Source organism: Ambystoma mexicanum, chromosome 10 (genome assembly GCF_040938575.1).
Source record: "Ambystoma mexicanum isolate Mex_15411 chromosome 10, UKY_AmexF1_1, whole genome shotgun sequence".
Classification (NCBI taxonomy): Eukaryota; Metazoa; Chordata; class Amphibia; order Caudata; family Ambystomatidae; genus Ambystoma; species Ambystoma mexicanum.
Genome location: NC_090932.1, coordinates 252,401,206 through 252,419,350, shown reverse-complemented (window position 1 = coordinate 252,419,350; position 18,145 = coordinate 252,401,206). Strand labels below are relative to the sequence as shown.

Sequence of the window (18,145 nt, the reverse complement as noted above, 5' to 3'; positions counted from 1 at the left end):
TGGCATATGCTGGAGCCACATTTGCTCCCATTGATGTTCCTGTGGTCTGGAGATTGATTACCATGTCTAAAGTATGAGACCTTGGAAATGAAAATCAGTAATGACATGATGAACTCTTTAGAGGCACCAATATTTTCTTCTTGTAACAGGATCCATTGAACCGCCTCCATGCCCAAATCGCGTGGGATGGAGGTAAACAAACTCTTAATGTCAATTGTTAACAAAATGTTATTGGTTTCCAACATGCAAAAATTCAAGATCTGTTATAAATGGGTGGTATATTTAATGTATGTCCATCATTTTCGCTGTTGTGCTCTCTATATGCATTTGAGTTTAATTACACTTAGTATACTATTGTTTTGTTGAAAGGTGGTGTTTACCATAGTTCTTGGTTATACTGTGGACACATATATAAAGGACATACACAAATATTCTTTGAAGCACCGACAATGCTGGAGGGATCACCAAAATAAAAAAAAATCAGTTGCATGAGGGAAAGAGTACACTATGTATTTGGACTAGGGTCATTTTTGGTTTTGGTGAATTTGAGCACCAATACTGCCACAAAAATACCCTAACCATTGTTACAGAAGAGAGAGAGGGAAGGTGAGTTCAGAACTGTGAATATCTGCTTGCCATAGCAACCAGCAATACAGCGGCATGAAAATTACAAATCACTAAAAAGAAAATGTTCTCCAAACTCCTTCATTGTACTGCCCAATGAGGAGTATCCTAACACTATTTGCTCCAATCAGAAGATTTGTAAGAAGGCTTTCCATTTCATGGCTGCACAGTCATTTGTAAGGTTGTGATATTGGGCTACTTTTAACTCTTTCCCTACACAATTGGACTATTTGGCACACAACTGGACTCATAAAAACCCAATTTGAATGGGAAATTACAGGTGTGAGCAGGTGCTGGGCTGTTTTGGGCTACTTTTGATGGCAATTCTTTTTGTGTAATCCTGCCCAGGCTGCCACTCTATCCCCAACCACCCATTCCCCCATGCTAAGTGTCTCTACATTCACACCCACTCTCGCTACCCCTACCCACCAGACCCCCACACTCTCTACCACCACCCACTGCACACCCATAATGCCACCCCCTATCATGTGTGCTGGTTGGGTTTTGTTTGAGCTTGTTTTGACTACTTTTGATTAGTCCTCTTGAGGCTGCTTTGAACTTCATGTTTTCTGCACCCAACCAACTACCATGACCCACCACCCCACCCACACTCTCTCTATCCCAACCCACTCCACCACACAACCCTGACTCTCTCTACCCCAACACACCCACCCTACCACCTCTCTCTCTACCCCCACTCACCGCCACTTTCTGCATACCCAAACATTCTCTATTCCAATCCACCCTTACCCCACACACTCTCCCCCAGACACTCATACTACAGCCACTGTCTCTAGCCCGACCCACAATACCCCCACTCCCTCTACCGACACCACCCACCCTAAACCCACTATTTCTACAACACCCCACTCCACCCCACTTGCTCTACCTCCACCGTTCACCCTACCCCACTCCCTCTAACCCCACCCAAACACCCTGCCCCCACCCTCTATATCCCCAGTCTATCTACCCACACCTACCATCTCTACCCATACTCTCGTACCCCCAACCTACCTCCACACTCTCTACCCTCACCCACCCACTCCACCCACTCTTTGTTTACCCCTAACCAACCCCCAATCTCTCTACCGCCACCCACCATAGCCCCTCTCTCTACCGGCCACCCTAGCCCTCGCGCTAATCAACACTACCACTCTCTCTGTACCCCCACCACACATCCCACACCCTCTCGCTAGCCCCACCACCCTACACCCTCTATTCTCCCACCCACCTTCCCCCATCTCTATCCCCTTTCCTACTTTCTCTCACACTCACTTTATTTCTTACTCTCACTCTCACCCTTTCTCGCTCACTTTTCCTCTTGCTCATCATCGCTATCCCCCTCTCCCAATGGCTTCCTCCCTGGCTCTATTCGCCTTGTCATTCTCTTGCACATCTGCACCCCGTATCGCTTGCTCCTTTGAGACTTTGCACTTTGCCTAAAAATGCAAAATGCAAAGAACACCAATAACTGCCCAAACTATTGACTTTACCAATGTTTGTTTCTCTAGTGCTAATACTGTGCACAAGAACACTTGCACTGGTGCAAAGTTTCACACTATGAGTTTCCATCCATTTCTAAGCGCTCTAGTAAATGGTGCTGTGACCCATTACCGATTTGAACTATTCTCTGTTTCCTACTTCAGAAAACTAAAGAGTTGACTTACAGTAGACTCACTAGGAATCAGACATCCATGCATGTAGTTTGCGCACAGGTCTCTAGAATGAGAGCCTCTCCGATGTCCCACAATTTAGTGTTGTGGATTCATAAACCCCTGGGACCTGGCATAGTTTCCTCTGATTGGTTTGGATCCTGTGCCCTGGACGGATGCATCAAACCTTTGCAGTGGGCCTTCAATGCACTGAGCTGAGATGTTAAAGATACACCTGCCAAGTAAAACCGAAGCGCTGTGTGTGCAACAGATGCCTATCTACTGGCCACAGCCAATGAGCAACATCCACTACTGCACTATCTAAAAAGCTGAGCAACGTTTTTCGCAACTCATTGCCCATGATGTGAGTTTATCAGAGACGGGAATCTAGAGCTTGCTACTGTTGGCATCAAGCCCTAAAAATATGCTGCCCTCAAAATATACTGCGTGTATGTAAAGACGGTTAAGGCAACGTCCAGGCATGCATTTTTTAAATGTTTCCCGTAAACGCCGACATCTTTGAAAGGGCTTAATTCATGGCCAAGATTTATTGCAAATGTGTTGTCATGGTGATTTCTTGCAGCACATTCTCATGAGGATATTTCATCAGGTATTAATTTGCTTCTGTTTTCAACGCCGGCCTGCAAATTCCAAATAACTGAAATGCATGTAGACACTAGGGGCCTCAGCTCTCAAGCTGTACAAATGTGTTCTTAATAACCGCAAATGGCCCTGAACAGCAGTCCAGGGCTAGTCTAGTCCCCACTTTGTGTGTTAGCGGAGCATGCATCTTTGAAGCTGGAGCAGTATTGTTTTGATGCTGTTATTGCGATATTTAATCTCCGGGAGGGTGTATTTGATTGCTGAGGGGAAAGGGTTAATGTTGTGTGCAGGGATAGCTACGTTTGCGGGAAATGGGCGCTACTAATGGCTGCGCCAGTACCAGTTTCGTACATCATGCGCTGATCAGAAAGGTACTATATTGCCGCAGAAGGCGTACTTTCCTCCAATATCCATTTCTCATTCAAGGCAGAAAACGAGACCTGAATTCAGGGCTCAACTATCTAAGTTGCAGCCTAGAAAGAGCGAACCTGTCCTTGTCAATCCACTTTAGCAGCTTCTTCTTAGAGCAGAAATGAAGTCCATGCCCACACCCTCTAACTCACATGTGTGAAGTACTCAGCAGAGATATTAATCATTTCCCGCCAAAAAGTTACACCTCCTACACCCAAGAGACCACCGCCATACAGTAGCCACCCTCTGCGCCCCAACCCCCTGCATGGCATCTCGAGGTCACCAGTAGTCACGAGCTACATGGTGCACAGCAAAGTGCACAGCACTTATGCGGTCCTATCAAAATCTATTTTATTTACTTCATTTACTTCATGTTTTTTAGTGAGGATTGTTGAAAAGTACCAACAAGGTTAAAAAAGTTTAAGTCCCGAAATTTCAAGACCTTGCAATGCTTGCTTATTTGCATGCGTACCAGTGGCGTAACACAAAATGTGGGGGCCCCCCTGCGAGCCATGCTGAGGGGGGCCCCCCAACTCGGCAACAAATCACGGGTCGCGCCACACTCTGGGCCAGCCTAGATTGTGACGCTTGCGCAATATGCATGAACGTGCTGCTGAAGGGGTATGCCGCACACTGCACTAGGAGAAAGATATAAATATGTGTTTTAATGCAATATACAGTACACTTTCTGAGATAAATTGGCTATAAAGCCAGAGTGTTTGCAATTGTTTTTTAGGGTAACACAATCCAATACATGCAAGTCACCAACAGTGCACAGGAACATTAATGCTTTGCTATTAAAAATGCCATGCCCCAATGAAAACATGTCCAACTGGCTGCACAATGTAGGCCAGTGTAAACATGTAATAACATTATAGCAAAGCATACCAGGCCACATTTAGACATACCTAGACTGGTTGCACCAAAATGCCAGTCGAAGCAATAACACTCATCAAGAAGAGAGCACACATTAAAGGGTGTGTCTCCGCGGCCTCTAACAACACGGCCAAACTCTTTAACATCTGCAAGGAACTGGTCAATCCTGTTGTGGTCTATACCTCTCCTGTTCCCTCCCAGGCCATCTGTACAGCTCTGGCCTCTCACTTCTCTGCTAAATCTCAGGACATCCTGTCCTCTATCTCCTCTTCCTCTGTCGGAACCACTTTGGCCATCTCTACCTCTCCTCCTCCTTTTTCCTCTTTCTCTCTAACAACACCTGACGAGGTTTCTAGACAAGTCCGATCTATGAAAGTGTCGTCCAAACAGGTGCTCCACTGTTCCTCCAGAACCATCAAAGACTATGTTGACACCCTCACTCCAGCCTTGGCCGATTTCAGTAATCACTCTTTTGCGACTGCAACGTTCCCCTCTCCCTTTAAGCACTCCCTTGTGCACCCACTCCTGAAGAAGCTGTCTGCCGATCCTACCTTCCCGGGAAACTATTGCTCAATCTCCATCACCCCTTTCCTGAGCAAACTCTTGGAAAAGCTTGCCATCTCCCAGCTTACTCTCCACACTGAATCTGTTGGTTGTCTCCATGACCATCAGTCTAGCTTCAGAGCTGCCAGAGGCATGGAAACTGCTGTCCTTAACACCAGTGAAGATCTGCTCTCTAACCTTGATTCCAGCATTCCTTCTGTTCTCATCCTTCATCTTTCCTCTGCTTTTGACAGGGTCAACGTCGCCATCTGATCAATCGACTCTGTGAGAACCTGGGCATCACGGATAAGACCATAGAGCGACGATCTCCTTCCACTTGGACTGCCCCTCCGCTCCCAGGTCCATCTTGGTCCCATTCTCTCCGCCACCTCTCTCTACCTGTGGCGTTCTCCAGGGCTCTATCCTCTCACCTTGGTTTTTCAACCTCTACTTGACCACTTTGGCCTCCCTGATCTCTACCTTCTCCTCTAAATTTCAGTGTTATGCAGATGATTCAGCTTTCATTCAGGCTCCCCTCAGCCTCCTCTCCTCTCTTGCTCATTCCTGACTGTCTATCCACGATTCAGGATTGGTGCGCCTCCAATGATCTCTGCCTTAATGCCAGTAAGACGGAGATCTTTCTCATTGGGACCCTTGCCTCTGTGTTTCCTTTCTCACTAAAGCAGACCGCCTTGGGCCCTCTTCCTTCACCTTCTGGCAAGGCAAAAAACCTTGTTGTCATCTTCATAGCCACACTCTCTTTCTCTCCTCACATCTCGGACATCGCAAAGAAGTCCCACTACCAGCTGCTCCTCCTGAAAGAGACTCTTCCCTTTCCACCAGAAGCTCACTGTCTCCAGAGCCCTGGTTCTCTCTAGGCTGGACTACTGCAACAGCCACTTTCTCAATCTGCCTTCCTCTAGTCTCTGCCATCTGCAACTAATCCAGAACAGGACTGCAAGACTTACCCTTGGCCTCAAGCCCTGGGATCGTATTTCTCCAGCCCTGAAATCTCTCCACTGGTTCCCAGTGGCTGCAAGGATCAAGTTCAAGAACCTTTGCATTGTCCACAAGGGTTTCTGGGGCCGGGGCCCACACTAAATCCAATGCTCTCTTCCAAAATACCTTCTTTCTCTAGCCCTTCACTCAGCTAGCTCCAACTCTCTAAGGCTTAGCCGTTTCTCCAGGCAGAGAGTGGGGGTAGAGCTCTCTCCTCTGCTGGTGCCTCCCTCTGGAATGGCCTCCATGCCCCTCTCAAACTTGAGCCGGACAACCTGAAGTTTCGGAAGCAGCTCAAAACGTTCCTCTTCTCCGCTGCTTTCTCTCTCTCTTCCTCCCCTGCTGGCCCAGGCTCTTTCTGGATTGGTCACCATTGCACTGCCTCCGGGCCTACCATGCACTTAAGGGCTGTAACTGTAACCCTGCAGTCCCTTGTTCTCCTTGCACACCCAATAGCCACTCTGCCCTGGCTGCACTTACTCAGAGCATTGTTGCCCTGTTTTCCCCTCCCCTCTCACTTGCACTACCCTCCCTCCCTTTCCCCTTGCACTTCTCATTCTCGCAATGACACAAGGCCTAGTGAGATCGTTTGTCTTGTCCTACCTCTATCTTCCCTCCCTTGTGTGCACTTGTGTACAGGCACGTTATAAATGACTTGGATCATATCATATCATTTTATCACAGATGCCCAGAATAATATACAATGCCGCAGTAAGAAATGGCTAGACTGGCAGCACCCAAATGCCAATCTAGCCAGATAATTAAAGTTAGCAGGACTGCTTTATCAGAAATGTCCACTTAAATGAAAGTCATACCAAACTGAGGAATGACTAGACTGGCTGCACCAAAATGCCTCTCTAGCCACTAATACCACATATCATGCCTGCTTAGCCTGGACATGGACAACCATTATGATTTATCACACAATCCTGCCCCCCACACATCCCCTCTCCCTCCCACCCCCTATCCCAACCTCCACAATCAGCTCCTTGCCCAGAATTACTTCCACGTCCCTCTTCCTTGTCCCAGAGCTTACGTATGCGGCTCCTTATATCATAGGTAAGTACTGGGATGAGGAACAGTGGGACTAGGAGTGATGAAGATTGCAGGTAGCTAAATCAGGCATTACCTCCATGTACCTCTACCCCTTCCCAGTACTCGAGTATGAGGCAGAGTGCCACACACACACAAGTACTGCCTCATACATAAGTACTGGGACGAGGAAGAATAGGGCTAGGAGTAAGCAAGGCATTAAACACAAGTAGTGGCGCAACACCATTGAGTTGACTGGGCTTCAGCACTACCGTACCCCTGAAATTTTGGGCTATAGTGACTCAACCTGGCTAACCTTTAGAGTAGTTGCTGGACCGAACAGGACACAGATGTTAAACGGCACCTGGTTTTTGCTGTTAACAAGAACCCAGCAATTACCAACGTAAAGCATTTCACTGTTAGTACCTGCATTCAAATGCCACATTGTTTAGGCAATTGAAATCGTGATGTGGGTTTAGTACTTGCATGCCAGGGGAATGATTGGAAAGGTAGAGAGGGAACAGGAGACTTAAAGACGAGAGTTAACTGCTTGGAACATTGAATCTCAACTAGAATAGTCTCATTAAAATGCGTAAATAAGTTGGATGAGCCCACACAAATAAGTTTCCCCCTCCCCACCGCCTGTGAAGTTAGCGCCTCTCCCAACATTTGAAGGGTAAACCCCCCCGTAATGAAGGTTTTGTTGTGCCGAGTACACAAGCACACACACCATTCACCATATACACACCCATCTATACATTTAAGTGTGCACCCTTTCACCATACAGGCACACTCAGACAGCCAACCGTACATTTAAGTGTGCACCCTTTCACCATACACTCACACAGGCAGCCATCTATACATTTAAGTGTGCACCCTTTCACTATGCAGGCACACCCAGACAGCCACCCATACATTTAAGTGTGCATCCTTTCACCATACACACACAGGCAGCCACCTATACATTTGAGTGTGCACCCTTTCACCATAGGCTCACACACGCACACTTCATGGAGTTGAGGGTAGCCCTATTACTTCAAAAAGAAATTGGCGCTCATTACGGGTCCAGCGGTAACCATGCTGATGCTAACGCCAGGGTGCCGCCGGACCCGTAAAAAATAGCGCCTGACTTTCCTGTGCCCCCGTGCTATTTCAAGTCCGGCGGCCGGGAAATCAGGCACCGGTAATTTCGTTAATACCCAGACTCCACGGGAATGGGGACACGGAAGCACCTGCACCATTGTTAACGGTGCTGGTGCTTCCGTGACGGTCTTCCTACCGTGGCTGCTGTGCCTGGCAGGGTCAGACCTGTTGGGCACGGCAGCCCCAGCAGGCGACCTGTAATATTCCGGTCCGGAAACAACAGTGTCTGTAAGCCTACCAGCACTGTTGTTTCTGGACAGGCATGGTCAAAATGAGCCCCATTGTTTCTTTTTTAAGTCACTATAACTTCATTAAAAAATTATTTCAGTTAAGGACCGAACCATAACCAAAATAATGTCTTTATGAAGGCTGAGTGACTTCAAAACAAACTATTTCTTCTTGAAGTCATAGGGCTCCCCCCACCCCATGACATGGAGTGGGGCCCCCTCCCAGGACATGTGGTGGTGGGGCCCCCCGCACCGCAGGGGCTGCGGGGGCCCCTGTTACGCCAGTGATGCGTACTGCAGTAGGACCTTCATCACAAATACAGCTCTAATCCAAAGGGCATGGCAGCGATGGGAGGGCGCTGTTTACAGTAGCATTAACTGCATGAAACGTCATTAACCGCATGAAACCTAGTTGCTCATGATTTGCAATGGGGGTGGTGACTATCTACACCCTACTCGTTCACCTCCCAACTCTACTGGTGCCAGTTCACGATAAACAGGTGAGGTAAAGTTAATGGTCTTTGGCCCCCTCCCAGTGGGCATGGTCCACTAGTTGCCATGGTAATAGTACACCATGTGACCCACAAAACCAGAACACCATTGCATCACATCTAGTAATTAGGTGACCAAAGCGTAATGCAAGGTTTAGGACTGCTTGGTTACTTGGTTGTTTATTCTAAAGGTCTCAATGATTGAGCAACTGGGAGCTCCTTTGACATTGTCCCCCATGGGCTTGCTTAACCTCGGCCAGCCTAGTCTGGCGAGGTTCACGTCACAAGATTTAGCGAATAGTGGGGAGAGAGGTGTGCGCATGGGCAGTTGCGGAGTGCCACACACAGTTCAGTATGCTCGCAGAAAGCAATAAAGGAGTGTCACATTGTTTACCGGCTCGTTGTATTATGTTCCCAAGGATTGTATAGTGAACTCGACCCTCGAGTACACCACAAACTGGCGACGAGGATGGGATCTTCAACTTGTGATGCAGAAATGTGAGAAAGGAGCAGGCACTCACATCTTGCATGGAACTACCTGAGCCAAGAAGTCTGGAGTCAGCAACAAGGCTTGTGCCTATGTTTGACCCTAAATTTGATCCTGTGTCCCACTCATGATGCCTTGCTCAGACCCATCGCACAGTGCATTTTGTACACTGCACCATCTGAAAAGATGCTCTCATTGTATGACACTGAAAACGCTCATAGTGAGCTGTCCAATCCTGCTGCGTTTCATTGACCCGCCTCCTTTGACATGTCAGCCCAACCATTTCTGGGCCCACGCTGGGAATGCTGGCTGAGAAGCTTCAAAAACTATCCGTCTGCCTACAGTAAGAACATGTCAGACAAATTCACCAAAAGGCTGTTGATTAACCTTGTGGCAGATTAAGTTGAAGATGGTTCCCTCCTGACCAGATTGACTCCTACACTGGACTGACTGGCAGAGGAACAACGATCATGAAAGGCACACCTTTAACACTGCCTGTCAGTTGACATGGGAATCAATGGATGCATTTGCGACCCATTTTTGTCTAATTAGCAGCGTACTGTGACTTTCACAAATGATGAAGCCATTTGATTCCGAGTCATAGGCGGATGTCTATCATCTTAATTTCAGAAGAAATAAATGAGGGAGCCTCTTCAACTCACTACAATCCTCCTCATGGCCAGAGCAGAAGCTGGAGCAGATGCATAAGCAACCCAGATAGACACTGTCAAAGAGCCCAAAGGTGAGCAGATGTATCAGGTTTCTCACTCAATGAACAATACATATGCACATAACATGTCCATTAGGAAGTACTCATCGGGAGGTAGACGTTACAGATGCAACCTGCCATTCCCACATGAAGAGGGTATGAAGTGTCCGGTGTTGCGTCAAAAATGTAGTAACTGCGAGAGGGAAAATCATCTAGCAAATGTATGCAACTCAAAACCTACAAGAACAAGTGTGAGTAACCCTGTGCCTGCCAGGTGGGGCATAAATATCAGCAGAGAGCTAGTGAGTCATGTTCGCCAAGTGATGGGTCAGTCTCCAGCGCCTCCATGGTCTTGCAATGGAGAGGGTGATGACTACACCTACATGATGTCTGGCCTCATGAATTCAGATGTGAGTGATATTGAACTGCGGGTGGTTGATCATGCTGCCAAGCTCATGACAGATACACATGCAACATTGAATATCATGTGAGTCTCAGAATTCCTTAGATGCCTTGCGGATTGAGTCTTTCAGTGGGCTAAGAAGGGTCCAGTGACACATCATGGAAAGTATTGTAGGACGCTTCAGTATAAAGAGAGAGAACTGCTGTCTGAATTTCATGTACTTTAAGGCAAATTACCAAGAAGCAACCTCCTGGGACACGCAACCACCATAGATATGAACACTGGGGCCATGATGTACACCATGCAATATGCAGATCCAGTATTACAGCAATTACCCTCTCTGTTCTAGGGGTTGTGATGCCTCAAAGGTGGTCTAGAGGTACTCAGCATTGATGAATCGATCACCTCGGTGGCACAACGCTCACGCTGAATACATATTAATCTCCAGCCATGAGTGGAGAAGGAAATGATCTGTTTGCTGACAAATGACATCATCCAGACGGTGTCAGGACCCACTCCATGGATTTCATGCATAGTAGCAGTTCCGGAGAAAGGCGTGATGACCGACATACGTATATGTGTGGACATGAGAGAAGCCAATAAAATCATCAGAAGGTAAAGGCATCCAGGAATGCATTTGGAGGACATGATCAGCCCAATGACTGGGGTCTGATTCCTCTCCAACTTGATTTAAACAATGGTTACCGTCAGATAGAGCTGGACGTGTACTCAAGATGCATCAGCACTTTCGCCACACATTTCGCTTTATTCCAATAAATATGGTTATGCTTTGGCATTTCCTCAGCTGCTGAAATATTCTAAGAAAACACCCACAGGGTAATAGGGCATATAGGAAATTGCTTTAACAAGAGCAACAACATTGTTATCTTCGGGTCCACGATCAAACAACATGATTATGCACTGTCGCAAGTGTGCACTGCACTGGTGGAAGCCATTTTGGTCCTCAATGTTGAAAAATGTGCATTCCATAAATCACATCTGAAATTCTTTATGCATATTTTCTCTCAAAAGGGAATGAGTTCTGACCATGGAAAAGTGAAGTTCATTTCAGAAATGTTGCCCCCTAGCAACATGAGCAAAGTTTGTTCCTTCTGGGGATGGTCAGTTACTGCAGCAGATACATCAGGGATTTTGCTCCCACAAGCACACAAATGAGGTAAACCATCACGCAAGGCGTCATGTTTTAAAGGTCTCAGCTGTGCGAAGAGACATTTCACTAAATCAAACAAGATATTGCATCTGCTGATCACATGACCGACTTTCATCCATAGCTCTGCTCCAAGGTGATGCTGAATGCTAGCCCTGTCAGACTGGGGCCCATACTTGTTCAGCACAAAGCTGGGAGAGATTCCCTGAGATCGTGTAACGCTCACCTGGTTCCCACGGAGGCGCGGCGTCGAAGGCGCAGAACTCTGAAGATGGACAGGAAGGGCCCCTCTATTCTGGCTTCCCTGGCTCGTTGGATACCCTCCTGTGCGTGAAAAGGGAGTATTACCAACTGTGGAACAATGCTCAAGCCTCCCACTCCCTTCCAACCCTCCACGATACCTCCTCCACGATTCCCCGTGAAGCCTCACCTTAGGGTTTGGAAGGATGAGCTCTCCATCCTGCTTCTGATGCAGGGGCGCGTTGAAACCCAGTTACTTCACTGGATTGAGGATTGATGGGAGTTCAGGTAAGCTTGACTGTTCAGGTAAGGCGCTGTAAAAGTTCTGTTCAAAAGTTCAAGCTTAATAATAATGTTTGTTGTCTAATTGCAGCAAGCGCTAATGCTTATGTCTTTTTCCCCTTAGGGGCCGGGGTTCGGAGTGCCGGAGATATGGCGCCGACCCGAAGTGAAACAGTTCTGGATGAGCGCTCAGGTAATGTCTTTGTATTCGCTCATTCAATGTCTTTGTCTTTTTTCCCCATAGGGGCCGGGGTCCGGAGATGCCAGGAAGCGGCAGGACCCGAAATGCAGTGGGAATAATCCAACAGGTAAGACTTAAAAGGAAACTGAGCTTTCCTTATTCCTTTTCTCCCTCTCACCTTTGTTCTTGTCTTTTTTCCTCTAGGCGCCGGGGCGTAGCTGAATCCGGAAGATCGCTGCTGAAGATGGAAGCGCCTTGCCAAGGTGAGTAAAATGCAGCGCTGCAGCGAACGAAACGAAATGCCTTTAAAATGATGTCTTCCTTTTCAGGGCCGTTGGAGAAATGACTCCGGGATGCAGATTTAGCAGGTAAGGGCTTTTCTTCTCCTATTCTCTTCCTTTCTCCCCTTGCTGGTGTCCCATGATGTTGGCAGGCGTGGCTGAAGTCAGGATGCAGGAGCTGACACGGTGAACGTCCAGCTGCTAGGTGCAGAACAACGCGAAGCACGTGTGGCTGTTATGGTGGGGTTTAAATAGCCTTGGAAGAAGTTCCTGGTATGTATCCTTCCACCAATCAGGTATGTATCCTTCCCCGACCACACCCGGGTGGTGAAGTAGTCCTACAGGTAATGTAGTCCCATTCAGGCCTCAAGAGGGCCTGGATGAAGCAGCAAGGTCTGCATCAGGTAAGTGTGCACCCAAGCACTTAAACACATATCCTCTTCTATGAACTCTGTCTCTCCTTGGCTGGGAAAAGTCCACTGGGATCTTTGTAATGCTTAATATTGTATCATGTAACTGGTCCTGCGACAGCACCCTGGTGCACAAGGGTTTGGGCGCTTTACAAATGCAAAAAATAAATAAATAAATGAGAAGGCGGAAGTTATGAACAGCAGGATCTGGGCAAAGTAACAAATACTGCTGCGGTTTCAAGTATCTTTGTGTTACATGTGCCACCTGTGGTTGCTTATGCAACTGTGATAGATGTTTGTAATTTTGTAAGCAATCCCACTTCACTAATTTTTGAACGAAGGCACCTTTAAGTGCTTGGAACGCTGTACACCGTTTTTATCATGGAACACGTCTCCCTAAATAGACTCACGAATATGTCCTCCATTCCAGCGGTATGTTCCAGGCTTTAGCAGTCTACAAGCCTTGCCAAATGTGCGCATAGAGGAGACAACCATGCCTTCATAAATAGGACACCTCTCCGTTTTAGTAATAAAGTTCTGAATAAGACCAAGCCCATCTCTAAACGAACATACTCAATGGAAACAGAACGTGGGAGGCCCAAAAACCTTCGCCAGAAAAACCTTTCAACTACGTCCAGCCGTGTTAAGTTCTTTAGGGTTAGTGCCTCCAAGCTATACAGAATAGATGGACAAAACCACTGTTTATACAAAGAAAACACACTGTCCAGTGAGAACACCAAATGCGGAGTTGCAAACTTGCAAATTAGATTGGTAATTTGTTTGACACTTCTAGTTTTAGATTCAACAATGACATTGTATCTACCAATGTTCGACATTTCCAATCCCAGGTACTTGTAGTAGTCAGTATAGTCAATGCTTCTCAGACAGGTGTTCAATAAATGTCTACTTACTTTCTTAGCGGTGACCAACATGGTTTTAGTTTTGTTTAAATGTACTGACATTCCATGTTCATTAGCATAACAACCCAGCTAGTTCATTGATGATTTCATGCCTGTCAGAAGCTGGTCAAAGACCACTAGGTCATCCGCATAAAGCATGGAGACAGCAGTGTTTTTTCCAATTTTCAGGGGACATTTTGCTCTTTTCGCTAACCTGGCCAGTGAGTCTGATATATAGATGTTAAAAAGCAGGGGTGCAAGCATGCACCCCTGCTTTACGCTCTTATTAATTCTCAAAGGCTTAGACAATCTTCTGCCATTGCTCAAACGAATATGAGCTACGGTCTCAGAATGCAAAACCACAATTTTCTCGAGTACACAATTAGGGCAACCTCACTTTCTACGTTTTTTCCAAAGAATGTCACGATTTACCTGGTTCAATGCCGACCTAAAGTTGACAAACGTTGTATATGCACGGAGGGGGTGCCTTTTTGCCTGAGAAATGATTGTATCTAATAACCGCATATTGTGGACAGTGCTGGACCTAGTGCCAACACCCATTTGAAAAGGGTGCTAAATGTTGTTGTCAGTGACCCAGGACTGTAGATTTTCTAATACATATATTGAAAAAACTTCACCAGTTATGTCAAGAAGAGACAGTAAGCGATAGTTCTCTCAGATTAGTCTGTCTCCTGATTTAAAGACAGGGACCAGTATAGATTTTTTCCAGGACCCTGAGATCGTACGTTCCCTGCAGACCTTTTGAAATTGTGCACACAAAAGTCCCGCCCAAAGGCAGCTTTCACCCTTCAAAACAGCTACAGACAACCCGTTAGTCCTGGGGCCCTGGAATTCTTCATATTTGTTATGTGTCTACTCACATTTTCTAGGCTAAAGTGAATTTGCCATACAAGGTTTCTGCTGATCTGCAATCCATTGTGACAGCCTAGAGCATACATTCTATCTTCCATAAAATTAATCCAAGTCTCTGCCAAGATTGGGTTTTAATCAGCAGGCCCTCTGGCCAATGTTAATACTCTCCATATGTTTCTAGAATTTCTGCACTTTAATGCAGCGATCATACGTTGCCAGTTTGCAGTTAGGTTCATAAGACTTTTTCTATTTAACCAATTTCTATATTGATTTGTTAGGCATCTAGACTCTCGCTGAAACAAATACAAAGAGTTAGGGACATTTTTTAAATCCCGCAATTCTATGTGCATTAACAGTTTAGCTTTGTTAATTTCGATATCAAAAGGGTCTGCAACTTTTTAATCGTGTTGTTATTCTGCTCCCCCTAGCCATTCTGGTTTTGCGGAAAAATATAGACAGCCACGCTTCAAACTCACCAGGTGATGCACGGTTCAAAATGGAATACACTGATTCGGCCTGCATCCATAAAGTAGAGCAAATTTATGTATGTTGAGCTCAGACCACGCCACTCTATTTCCCGCATGATTAGGGATCAAACCAGATAGGGCCTCTAGGTTGTTGTTCCAGACTCTTAATGTGCCAATTAAGGCTAAGAGCTGCGTGGTCACTGGAGGCCTTCCTATAGACTGTTACAGTACTCACACTTTCTATCAGAGACAAGTTTCCACAAAGATAGTCAAGGTTGGCCTTCCTTTGTCCCGAAAACCATGTAGGCTTTCCCAGGATATTTCCCTTAATCTTCCATTTGAAATGTCTAGTTTCCAGTTCCTCATAAACCCCAGCCACCAACAGCCTCTCAGGTTTACATCTCTTAATATAATTTTACTATCTGACTCGATGTTCGAGTACTTGCCTATGGAGGGATGTTCACCACATCTCGCATTTAGATTACCTACCAGCAGAATAAGATCTTCTGTGGGAACCTCTACCCAGTCAGTTATAATGGTATCTATGTAGACGAAAGATATCTCCAGTCCTTGAGCCCCCAAGGAGGGTCACATATATTAATCAATAACAGGCGGTTTATTTTAGCTGACCCATCCCAAGTTATTTCAACTGCCAATACGTTGCCATCTAAATCAGTAAGGGTTAACCGGCTACATCTATATTCCTACTTTACCCGTAGTGATCATAGAATTCAATGGTTTGATGGTATCCTCGCTAGGGGCTAATTCAGCTACAGTTTTAGCAATCACAACTCTTTTTCATTTTTCCATCTTCCGATTGTGTTTATTAGGTAGATGGCTTAAGTGGAGATTGTGCCAGTCCGGCTTCTGAAGCTCATGACTCATCACGATCTTGGGACTGAATAACAGTAGGGGCAGTGTCACCAGCTTGTACAGGTTGATCACTGGTGCTAGTCCACTCCGAGTCAGGGGTTCTATTATTCTTAATAAAAATGTGGAGATCCCGCATATACATACTTTGTTTCTGGACATCTTTGTGGATCCGGCTACGTAATTTTTATAGAATTCTTATTGCAAAATTCAACAAGTCGCGTAAGACTTCGGCACCAGAGTAAATCGGCTTGTCGTTTTCCGGCGAGCTGGTTTTATTAGTCAGTTCCTCTCCTCCAGCTTCATGATAAATGTGTTCTGAATTAGACATTACTCCGCTGTTTTGAGGGGAGAAGCCGACTGATGCTGTGAAGCTGTGTCTTCTGGCAGTATGTTTTGAATCGGGATACCCTCTCCCTCTTTTACAAGCCTGGTCCTGTCAGGATTAAGCCAATTTTGCTTTGAGTCCATACGTTATTTTGTAACGAGTAACATAACTTTTGCAGTGAATTATCTTTAATATAGCTGAAGAACATGTTTAAATTAATGTTTTCCTCTCCCACCTGGGTCTGGACCCCCACAGAGGGGCTCGCTGCCCTGTTCACGCATCCAGGCCTGTTAATATTAGCTTAAAAAAGTCAGTAATATGCCCAGCCACTGCTGTAATCTCATGGTGGTGAGGGGGTGTACCCTGATTTACAGCCTCTACATTTCTTAGGCCCTCACAAGGATTTATAGCCTGATTTTCATAGTTGCTCTAGGTCTTCCCCTTGAGGAGAAATTGATTCTCTAAAATGCAGCTAAGATGTACGTTTTTGTACCTGCGTGTGCTGCAACACAATTTGAGATACCCGCTCCCTGGCGTCCAGACTATTGTTTCCACCAAGCACAATTCTGTAGGCACTGATGCCTACAACACACAAATCAGCCTTTATAATCCGTTCATCCAAATAACTAGTTTCTAGTGCCCAAGGAGCACGAGAAACAGGAAGAACACTCCTCGCCAGACTTTGCGACACTCTGCGTCCAGCTATGCTTTTGGGCTATTGCTCTCAGCAGTAGCATGGAACGGAAAAACAAACTCTCTGACAGTCTCCAGCACACGAAGAACACTCCTCTCTACACTCTATGATGCTCAGCATCTGGCTATGGCTTTTGCTCTATGGCTCCCAGCAGTAGCATGGAAAGGAAAGACAGACTCTCCGACAGCCTCCACCACATGAAGAGCACTCCTCGCCACACTCTGCCACTCATACATTAATGATACTTTATCCCTTCCTCATGTCTTATGCCTTAGTGGGGCCCATCACTTTTGTCTTTCACCCCTGCCAGCCCTCTTCTCTTCCATGAAGTCGTTAACCCCTTTGTTGAAGCCACTACAGAAAAACGAAATGCCTTTTTAGCACTCCTGCAGCTCCCTAACCTTCAGACTGCAAGCTCAGTGTGTCTGAGGGTAATTGTCACCCTTAATTCAAGATGTTTCGTTTCACTAAAATATCATACTATATAATAAAAGGCCAGCTGTATGTTTGTTCCAAGCCGTCGTGCCCGCTTCACTTGTTATCAGCGCTAGAGGGTGCAGTTGCCTTACGCATATAACAATAAGACTTCAAGATCATCTTCGAGGCAAACAAAAAGTGTATTTCAACAATGATGACATACAGTTAGCTACAGAAAAGGCCCACCACTTTAACAGCATACTTCAAGTTGCGCACACTAAGAAAATATATCCATTAAAAAAACTCATGAACAGAAATTCACTTGATTAAGTACTATTTCTCTAAAAAAATGTTTACTTCTTTTCCAATGTACTTATGCAGCCCTACAGATAAGGAGTGTATCAGTCACTTTTACTCCCTAACAAAAGGCAAATACACCCCAAAAAATAAATAGGGAGGCAACATTCTCCCAACTAAAAACAGGAAACAGACACATAGGAACTTGTGTCCCTGCTTTCACCCACAAAGCTAGCTCAATGAACATGTTTGGACTAGTAACACACATCATGCAAGAGAAAGAAACTATTATTACTGCCAGATTTGAAGAGGTAAACATGTATCTTGTAATGTGCATGATTAACTAGGTGCAAATGAATATTTCTTGCACAAACCTTTCTGATTTACAGTTAAAACATTTGTATTTGCTTATAAAATACTCCGATATGGAATGAGACTTAATTTTTGACTCACTAAACAATTATTTTACTTCCAACTTTAAAAAACAGGGAGTACAATGCTCTCACTTCAAAATCATATCTGGAGCACTGTACTTATG

General features: G+C 45.8%; 1 protein-coding gene across 4 annotated transcripts in view; it reads left to right on the top strand.

The window, feature by feature from the left end:
- LOC138491326 (G-protein coupled receptor 35-like) overlaps positions 1–18,145 on the top strand; it is a 328,878-nt gene that overhangs the window by 84,619 nt on the left and 226,114 nt on the right. For 2 of the 4 annotated variants that reach the window (XM_069617786.1, XM_069617785.1), the window contains exon 2: positions 4,964–5,069. The exons of the other annotated variants lie outside the window; for them this stretch is intronic. The gene's annotated coding sequence lies outside the window, so the exon portion shown is untranslated. The remainder of the gene's footprint in view (positions 1–4,963; positions 5,070–18,145) is intronic. 4 annotated transcript variants of the gene reach the window in all.